The sequence below is a fragment of the Heterocephalus glaber genome, unplaced genomic scaffold (assembly GCF_053883595.1).
Source record: "Heterocephalus glaber isolate CG9 unplaced genomic scaffold, H.glaber_assembly_v1.0 deba00001481, whole genome shotgun sequence".
In the NCBI taxonomy this organism is placed as follows: Eukaryota; Metazoa; Chordata; class Mammalia; order Rodentia; family Bathyergidae; genus Heterocephalus; species Heterocephalus glaber.
Genome location: NW_028258317.1, coordinates 54,357,806 through 54,368,559, shown reverse-complemented (window position 1 = coordinate 54,368,559; position 10,754 = coordinate 54,357,806). Strand labels below are relative to the sequence as shown.

Sequence of the window (10,754 nt, the reverse complement as noted above, 5' to 3'; positions counted from 1 at the left end):
GAAGCTCAGAGAGTCCTCAGATACCTCCTGTTGCCATACATGTATACCTTCATCCACTGTGAACAATCCTCACCAGAGGGAGACATTTGTCACAATCAGTGAATCTACATGGGTACAAAATTATCAACATGTAGCCTTTTCAGATCAGCTCCTTTCATTTAGGAATATGCATTTAAATTTCTTTTCTGTCTTTTCATGGCTTGATAGCTCATTTCTTTTCAGGGTTGAATAACATTCCATTACCTGCATATGCTGCAGTTTATTTACTCACTGCAAGACATCTTGGTTGCTTCTAAGTTTTGGTAATTATCAATAAAGCTTGCACAAATGTGTGCATGTTTCTGTGTGGACATAGACGTCAGTTCATTTGGGTAAATACCAAAGAGTGTGATTCTTGTATCATACCATAAGAGTCTATTTAGGTTAGTAAGAAACTGCCAAACTGTCTTCCAGAGTGGCTGGACCATTTTACATTTCCACAAACAATGAATGAACGTGCTTGCTGCTCCATTTTCTTAACACCAAAACTGCTGTCAATATTTTAGTGTTTGGCTATTTCAATAGTGTATAGTGGTATAATAGTACAGTGGTTTGCAATTCTCTGATCTCATGTGATGCTGGACATCTTTCCTGAGGTTTACTTCCCATCTTTTTTTAAAAAAAAATTTATTTTATTGATTTTATATAATAATGAAATTCCTTTAAGCAACCTAGGATATAGAGTTGATATCCAGCATAAGGGGCAGGAGTGAAACACTTGACTGACAGTTTTTACCCATACATTTTAGACAAATTTTTTCTTTTTGCTGCGATTTTAGTAATAAATTCATAAATTAAGAAATACTTTCATTCCTTCAGTGTTAAAATAGAAAACAGAACAGTGCTGACAATAGTGGCTTAATTATTGGTATACAAGAAAAACACAACACCAACAGGTTTTCTTAATTATGCATTTTAAATATCAATATGTGCATTTCATTTCTAGTTATAAATTTTCTAATCTGTTTTAGAAAACAGCGTGTAATAGTTTTCAATCAACTGAAATGTTGCTTTCAATTTGAAATATTGTGAATACATGTGTATAAAAAATAACCCAATGTATGACAAATGTTTAAAGATCAATAAAGGCTTATTTTTGAACATGCAGTTAGGAAGAGAGGGCAGCAATCCAACCTCTCTACACTGCCTTGCTGCTGGCTTGTTTTTGCAGTGGTATCAATAGTGGTTTTTGGATGGAACCATGTGCCTTCAGCCCATCTAGTTATGATCAGATACCACAATCAACAAGAGGCTAGAGGCGACAGGGAAAGGAGCGTGGGCCAGTGTTAAAATAGCAGATTTTAAGTGTGCACTGTGCATTCTTTCTAGGCTCAGGATAAAAACAGGCCAATGAAGGGGGAAATTATAATTAGGAACAAAGTTGTAACCAAATCAAGACATAATAGCTGAATTAAGTTCTTTTTAATAGATTGCATATATAGATGTTTAGCCATAGTCTAAGATCAACTCTTTTAAGAGCAGAACTTTATATCCAATTTACATGTTTTAGATACTACCTTTCTTATTTGTTACAGTAAGGTCTTGTATCCAAATATCCACTTGTATACTGAGAGCTTTAGGAAAAAAATCAAGACAGAGGGAGTTGCCATTTATAGCAGCAATGAAATATCACTAACCCCTTTTTACATACCGAATTCAAGTCGCTATCAGAGGTGAGTGCACCACAAAGTCACTAGGTACAAAATTGCTAGTTCATTTTTAAATTAATGACTTGAAATTACCCCTGCCCCCCACCCCATTATATCCCTTTTATAAACAGCAAACATTTTTGCTTTTATACATAGGCTAGCAGGCTTTTTACAATATGAAAGTGCTAATTCATTTACAGATTTTTAAATCAGTTATGTAGTGCTACAATAAATGTCCAATAATCTACATAGGAATAATCTTTGATGAATGAAAATGATGAAGACTGAATAAGGCTATCAGAATTACCTTATCTTATTTACATATAAAGGATATCCAATGGTGAGGAGACAAATTGGACAGATACTCATAGGTGTAAAAATTACATCTACTTTTGAGCTTTTCTATACTGTAAATGAGACATTTGAAATAGTCCTGTAGCCCATGCCTATTTTTTTCCTCAGGAAAAGAAAAGCTGCCTTCATGACATCCCCTCTTGTTTCAGATTTCCACAGTGTCACTTGAAGCTTCAGTCAGGATCTTACTTTCTTCAAAAAATAAAGAAAATACTCACTAGTTATCCCCCGCCCCATCCCTCTGGTTTCTCATCCAGTGCCAGGTTGCATGATCAGGTCCCAACTCCTGGGTTTTCTTCTTCTTCTTCTTTTTTTTTGTCCATCTATTGATCAATTAGTTTAGAGTAGATAACACAAACTAGTTCTGGAAGCACTACAAGGAGGAACACAAGCTCTTCACTACAACCACACAGCAGGAAAGAAAATGATAACTCAATTAATCCCTGGTGTCGAGCCTCCAAAATTAAAAGAACTTGGCACAACTGGAGCGCTGAATTTGTATCCTCCATGCTTCTCAATCATTTTGGATTCATGAGCTTCTCTTCTCTGATCAGCCAGAGTTGCTGTGTCCTGTAACTGTTTTCTTTGTTCTTCATTAAGACCATGAGTCAGAGCCTGATGCCACACAGGATTATTATTTTGAATAGTCTGAAAGATAGCTTTAAATATCTGATACTCATCAGCAGGGTTGTCTTCATCATCAATGATTGTGGAATAGCCTGCCAGAGCAGCTTCCTCAGCATCATCTTCCCCCCAAGCTTCACCATCTACATCTTCACCTGCTTGTTTAGCCAAAATCTCCAAATATGCTTGCCCATCTGCATTAATATCATCTTCATCGCTCCCCAGTTCCTCAGTCTCATTGTCATCCTCAGCTTCATTGTCATTGTCACTGTCATTCTCAGGTTCTGCATGGCAGCCATACGCTCTTTTTAATCCATTAAACGAAAAAATAAAAGCTGGCAAAATTTGTCCAGAAACCTGATTTAAAACTTGTGGTATTTGTTCCATATCAATAAGAGCACAGAGACCCAGGACACACATTTTCCTGTCATGAAGCCCCGAGAAACAGTCAACATCATTAAGCCACTGTGTAATAAAATGAATTGTAACTGGTTCAACATTATTAGGGAAGTGAAGATTTCCTAAGGTATTCAGTAGCAGGTGTGGATTATAATACAAAGCTGTAATTGCATCTTGCAGGCACATCGTTTGAAGTTCACTTGTCTTAACCTCTCTTGTCAGTCTTCCTAAAGCTGCTTCCATAAATAAGGGAATGCACTGGTCGATGCCACACCCTTTGCACTGTAGAATGATGACCTCTAACAATTTTGCAGCATGACACTCTGCATCTTCCCCGGCAACTCCTGTAAGAACTTTTTTGCACATACTGTATATCATTTCAAGATACTTGGTATCGGATAGAAGTGTGTCTGTATCAACTGTTGCATAATTATGCAGAAGAGGCATGATATTTGTAAAGTAATCAAAGCCATCTTGCTGAAAGACCTCAAATACAGGGGCAGTAGCTGCCACATCTGTGCAGACACTTGTTGACAGGTCAAACTACGTGCCAATGAAAAGATCTCCTTATAGAATTCTAAGACATGCTGTTGTAAGACAGTGCCAATGACTTGTAAGCAGATTCCTTCATGCTGCTGGGTTATCTCTTTATAATCTTCAACCATGCTAAGAAGTGTGTCAGTTGTATTAAGAATTCCCATGGCTGTAACCGCTTTGTCATCACTTCCTTCTTCATCTGGCCCAGTCTGAATTACTTGGTTAAATGTCATCGTCAAATGTTGTGTCATTTCTACTGCAATAGGAGTAACCTCTTCACTATATTCACAGATCATTTTCTGAATTACATTGGTAAGATCATCATTTTCTGTTTCTCTTATAATATGAAGAAGAGCCTGCATTACAGGTCTGATAAATGGTGTGATATATTCTTTAGCTTTTTCTTGATTGCTGATCAACACCTGGAGTGCAATGGCAGCTTCCAGGCACTTCTCTATCATCAATCAGACATCTTCTTGTCAGTTCTAGTGCTGTTTGTTGGTTCTGATCACTTTTGAACTTCACGTCACAAAAATAATGAAGTACCCAGCAAGCCCTTGCTCTCATGTAGCCTAGTTCACTGCTGAAGAGAGGAAACACACGATTCTGCAACATGTATTCCAACTGATCTTTGTAGATCTTTTTCTTCAGAAGTATTTCAGCTAAAGAGCCAATCATATGCAAGGCTCCATCTTTTTTTCGAGGATCAGCATTTGGTTCTTTAAGAATCTGGTAACAAAATCCCATAGTCTTCTGCAATACCTCTTTCCTCTTACTACAGGCTGTAAACAAAAGTGTCTGGGCAGCAGTGGTTGGAGAAATGAAATCTTCAAAGACATCAAACTTCATGAGTATATATTCATAAGGGTCTTCTTGCCAAAGTTCCTCATCAGCATCTGTATAGCACATCAATGGAAAAATAACATCTTGGATAATGCCTTGTATGTGAGGCTTCAGATTCTTCCAAGTAAGGGGATGATAAACTCCTTGATAAATGTAATTTAATGTTTGCTGTAAAACTCGAGGAGACATATATTGCTTCTCCTTATACTGATATAACACCTTCAGTAAAACTTGCTGGACACCAACAGCAAATGCCTTCAGAAATACTTCAGCAAATTCATTATACTCCTTGGAAACATTGCCAGGGGTTCAATATCTCCCAAAAAGCCTGGCTAAAATATGTAAAGCCCACTTCTTACACTTCCACCATGGTAATTCAGGTCTATCATCTTCTTCAACTTGAAGTGTTTCATTAGGAACATCCCTATTCACAACAGTCTTCAAAATCTCTACCCATTCTGTCAGGTTCTGTTGATTTATCAGCTCCAGTGGTAATGTATACTGAACAAGAGCATAGAAGATCTTGAGTATTTGTTTCTGGATGAGAACAGACTGATCAGACTGATCCAAAAGAAGCTGGATAAAATGATCCTTTAGAACTGGCAGAAAATGTTGCATTGCCACTACCAAAGGACTCCGCTCTTCTGGTTTCCTATACTCATAATTTTTCACAAGCTGGTAAAGACATAGAATTCCTAGCCAGCAAGCTCTGCTATCAGACTGGAGAAAAAAGCCAATCTTGTTCACAATGGCAGACCAGCAGCTTGGATAATCATACTTGATGATGTGATGAATACACGTAATCAGCTGTACCCTTATAAGCTCAGGAGAGTGGATAATGGCTTCTACAATATTTTCTCGGATGCAATGTCAGTCTTCCTCTGGTATAGTATAAGGAGATATATTCCCTGGTGCTGTTTCCCGATCAGGCCAATACTGTGTTATCGTATTTCTCAAATAGGTAACATTTCATTGAGTTGGCGCTCCGCGGCCTCGCGTAGGGCTGGGTCCATGGTGCCTCGCAGGGCCTCAGTAATGGTGTTGGGGGTCCATGGCGGCGCCGACTGGGTCAAACCCCGGGCTCCGGTGCTACTGGGCCAGGAATAGCGCCACACACTGCGCACTTGGACCCGCCGCACTCCGCCGCGGCAACGGGCGCGAAAAAAGCTTTACTTCCCCTCTTTAGTGAGGTATCTGCTTGGGCCATTTTGCCGTTTTTCAATTGGGTTCATTTTTTTCTTAGTGTTGAGTTTTGAGTGTTCTTTATATATTTTAGATGAGTCCTTATCAAATGTGTCTTTCAGAAGTATTCTGTCTCAATCTCTTGCTTGTTTTCTCACTCTCTTGACATTGTTACTTAGCAGAAGTTTTAAAGTTTAATGAAATCTAGTTTGTTACTGTTCACCTTTGGTGTTATTTCTAAACAAAACAAAACAAAACAAAAATCATGGCCATACACAGAGTTATCTAGATTTTCTCCTATGTTAGCTCTAAAAGGTTTATAGTTTTGTGTTTTACTCTATAATCCCGTTTGAGTTCATTTTGGTGAAGGGTGTGAGATTTGTGTTCAGATTGTTTTTGTTTGTTTTGAACGTGACTTTCTAGCTCACGCACCATTTGTTGTTCCATCATATTGTCTTTATTCTTCCGTCAAAGATCATTTGACTATATGTTTGTGGATTGATTTCTGATCTCCCGATTCAGCTCTGTTGATCTGCTTATCTATTCTTTTGCTGGTTCTCCACTGTCTGCATTACTGCAGCTTTTTAGAAAGCCTCAAAGTCAGGTAATGTCACTCATCTGACACTCATGTATTTCTTGGCTACTCTGGACCTTTTGGTGTCCATATAAACGTTAGAATTAGTTTGTCAGCATCCATAAACCAAATTGCTGAGACTTTTATTGAAGTTGTCTTAAATCTATAAATCAAGTTGAAAAGAACCAATACTTTGATAATATTGAGTCTTCTCATTTGTGAACATAAAATAGCATACCATTTGTTTAGTTCTACTTTTGTTTTTTCCTAGGCTTTTGTAGTATTTCACGTGTGTACTGTGGTCAACATATATGGTTAATTTTAAATTTAAGAAAATTTATCACAGTAATAGACACATTACCATTAATCCCTCTCAAAATACTCCTCTCATTTTCTACACATTTATCTCATCATTCTTGCCACTTTCTTAAGCAGTTCTGGAAGTCTTCTATCATGTCTTTACAAGACTTAAAAATATGGTGACTGCGGCTGCCAGTGCCATCCAACAAAAAGGCAGGCTCATAAAAGCATTATGATGTGTCCTTATCCACTGTATTCACCCAACCTGGTGCCTTGAGACTCTGGGTATTGCCCAAAGTTGAAATGACTGTGAAAGTTAAACATTTTGAATAGATTCAGGGCACTGAGAAAGCTACAACAGTGCAATGGAAGACTCTCATGAAAGAGGACTTGCAAAACTGCTTCAGAAAGTGGCAAGAATGATGTGATAAATATGTTTCAAGAGAGAGATTAATGGAAATGTCTCTTCTATTGTAATAATTAAGAAAGTTCAAACATTCACTATTTTTCAATTATACCTCATAGAGCTTGTATATAATATATTGGGTTTACATAACTACTAAAGTATCTAAGAATGTTTTTTTTTGTGGATGCTAATGTAAATAGTAATGTGTTTTTAAATTTTAAATTCCACTTGTGAATTGCTGATATACAGGAAAGCAATTGATAATATATTGACCTTTTATTCTACAACCTTGTTACAGCGACTTATTAGTTCCAGGAATTTTTTTGTGATTCATTTTACATTTTGTACGTAGACAATCATGCTGTCTCTGAACAAAGGCAGTTTTATTTCAGCCTTCCTAATCAGCATACTCTTTATTTCCTTTTCTTACTGCATTATCTAAGACCCAGTGCAATACTGAAGTAATGAGAAAGACCATCCTTGCCTTGGCCCTGTCTTAGTTGGAATGTTTCAAGTTTCCCATCACCAAGTATGACATTAGCTGCTAAAATTTTGTAGATGTTCTTCAAGTTGAGGGAGTTGTCCCATTCCTAGTTGCTGAGAGATTTAATCATGATTAGGTAATTTTGTCAAGTGATCTTTTCTATATCTATTGATATGATCATGCAGTTTTTCTTCTTTAGCTAGTTGATATTATGTATTAAATAGATTGATTCATCAATGCTGAATCAGACTTGCATATCTGGTATAAAATCTACTTGGTCACGATAATGTATTTTTTAATACAATATTGGATTTTATTTGCCAATATTTTATTGAGGATTTTTGCATCTGTGTTTATGACAGGTATTAGCCTGCAGTTTTACTTTCTTGCATTGTCTTTGATTTTGACATTTCATTAATGGATGGCTCCATAGAATGTTAGGAAATATATTCTCTGCTTCTGTCTTCTCAAAGAGATTGTAGAGAATTGGTATAATTTAGTCTGTAAGTGTAAGGTACAATTCACCAGTAAACCCATCTAGATCTGGTGGTTTTCTTTTTTTTTATTTTATTTTTAAGTTTTTTCACTTTTATTAGTACATATTTGCAGTACATAATGATTTCTTTTGTTGGTACATGTACATTCATTGGTATATGTACATTACACATTTCCATTCCCTTTTATCCCCTCCCTTTTATGTTTCCCACATTAGATTCATTTATTTATAAGAACTTATAGAGTTAATTATCATATATACAGATTGAAAACCAGAGTAATAGGCCAAAGAACATATAAAAAATGTAACACAATTATAGTAAGTCAAGGTACAATTTTAGATGCATTGTCTGCACTGGATTACAATATCTTTTTAAAAATTATATGTCTTTTATTTCATCATATATTTTTATTGAGTTTTTTTCATATGAGAGAAACCATGTGATATTTAAGATTGTGTAATTGTGTCTGAGTTACTTCCCTTAACATTATAGTCTTAAAGTGCATATATTTTCCTACAATTGACTTAAGTTTATCCTTTTTATGGCAGAGTAGTACTCCATTGTGTATAAATACATTTTTATCCATTCAATTGTTGATAGGCATATGAGGTGTTTCCAAGATTTAGCTATGAATTGCTATACAAATGAGTATGCACACATCACTGTGTTATGATATCTTTAACTCTTTTGGGAGGATACCTAGAAGGGGAATAACTAGGTTAAATAGAATTTCTACTTTTATATTTTTAAGGAATCTCCATACTGATTTCCATGGTGGTTGTATCAATTTACAGCCCACTAACAATGGAGAAGGGTTCCTTTCTCCCCACAGCTTCGCCATCATTTGTCACTGGTTGATTTCTTGGTGGTAGCCATTCTTGTCAGAGTGAGATGGAATCTCAGTGTTTTTTTTTTTTTTGGTACCAGGGATCGAACTCGGGTCCTTGCACTTGCAAGGCAGGTGGCGGAACCACTGAGCTAAATCCCTGGCCCTAGTTTGCAGTTCTTGAATGGCCAGTGATGTTGAGCATTTTTTCACGTATTTATTGGCCATTTATTTTTCTTCATCTGAGAAGTGTCTATTCATTTCAGATGCCCATTTTTAATTGGGTCTTTAAATTTGGGGGGAGTCTAATTGTTTTTAGTTCTTTATATATTCTGGATATTAGTCCTTTATCTGAGAGTCGCTGGCAAAAATTTTTTCCCATTCTGTAGGTTGTCTCTTCACTCTGTTAGTGGTTTCCTGTGTTGTGTAGATGCTTTTAAATTTGATATGATCCCATTTTTTTATCATCAGTATTCTTTATTTTTTTTTCCAATTTATTAGTACATTTTAGGTGTACTATACAGTTACATTCATCATTGGGATCGTGTACCTTTACATGATGTATCTTGGTTCTTATTTTTTCCCCATTCCCCTGCCCTCCCTTTACCTCCTCCACCCTTCCCTATTTACAAAGACTTTGTTTCCATGTTTTTCCTTTTCTCATATTTTTTTCTTTTCCTTTCTTTCCTTTCCCCATTGATATTGTGAAATCAGTATTATTTCTTGTGTAATCAAGGATTTGTTCAGAAAGTCTTTGCCTACACATATATCAAGAGTTTTACATATTTTGTCTTCTAGTAAATTAAGTGTTTCTGTTCTAATGTTTATATCTTTGATCCATTTGATTTTAATTTACTGCTCAGTGAGAGATATGGATCTATGTTAAATCTCCAGCATGTGGACAGGCAGTTTTCCCAGCATCATTTGTTAAAGAGGCCATCTTTCCTCCAGTGAAGGAATTTTGTCCCTTTGTCAAAAATAACACAGCTGGGGCGGGGATTTGGCTCAGTGGTTCCGCTGCCTGCCTCATAAGTGCAAGGACCTGAATTCAATCCCCGGTACAAAAAAATTTTTTTTTACTTCTTCAGTTTGACTGACTGCAATTGGCTTATTCAGGATTTTTATGTTGGTTCAGCTTTGGTAGTTCATATGTATCTAGGAATTTATCCATTTCCTCTAAATTTTCCATTTTATTAGAGTACAAGTTCTCAAAGTAGTTACCGATAATCTTTTTTTTTTTGGTACTGGGGATTGAACTCGGGTCCTTAGCTTGTGAGGCAGGCGGTGGAACCACTGAGCTAAATCCCTGGCACTGTTACTGATAATCTTCTGGATTTTAGCAGAATACATTGTGATTTCACTTTTTTCATTTCTGATTACCTGGATTTGGGTCTTTTCTTTTCTTATTTTGGTAAGAAAGCTAAGGGTTTGTCTATTTTGTTAATCTTTCAGAGAAGCAACTCTTTGATTCATTAATTCTTTGCATTTTTAAGGCTCAATTTCATAAATTTCTGCTCTGATCTTTATAATTTCCTTCCTTACATTAGCTCTGGGTTTTTCTGTGACCTTGAGGTGCATCATCAGGTTATTTGTGTTATAAATTTCCCTTGTAGGACTGCATTTGTTTCGCTATATCTCTGCTAAAGGTAGAAAATAATTCAATAGTAATTTTACAGAGTGAACTATCAGAAGATTAACAAAGCTTTATGTTTATACTATACACCTTAAATTCTATGATATGAGAAGTGGTACAAAGGATCTTATTTTGGGAGTAGAAGAATGTCTATAGAATCGGGTAAAGGTAGGACATAAACTTGCAACATACAGAAGATAACAGAAAAAGAGGGAGAAAAAAGGAAGAAGTTACATAGAAAATAAAAATTAGAGGTAAGTAAAGGGAGAAAATTTGAAAGAAAGAACAGAAAAAATAGAGAATTAAATGAAGAAAAATAGATTAGTTGCAAGTCTGAAGGATAAAGAACGATAACCCAAGCCTCAGGGAACTGGTGAAGATGACAGAAGGGAAGGAAAGAAGAAAAA

General features: G+C 36.1%; 1 pseudogene; it reads right to left on the bottom strand.

Moving 5' to 3' along the window:
• Nucleotides 1-2,289: 2,289 nt before the first annotated feature.
• On the bottom strand, nt 2,290-5,652 carry LOC101714101 (importin-7 pseudogene; annotated as a pseudogene).
• Between the last annotated feature and the right edge of the window lie 5,102 nt (nt 5,653-10,754).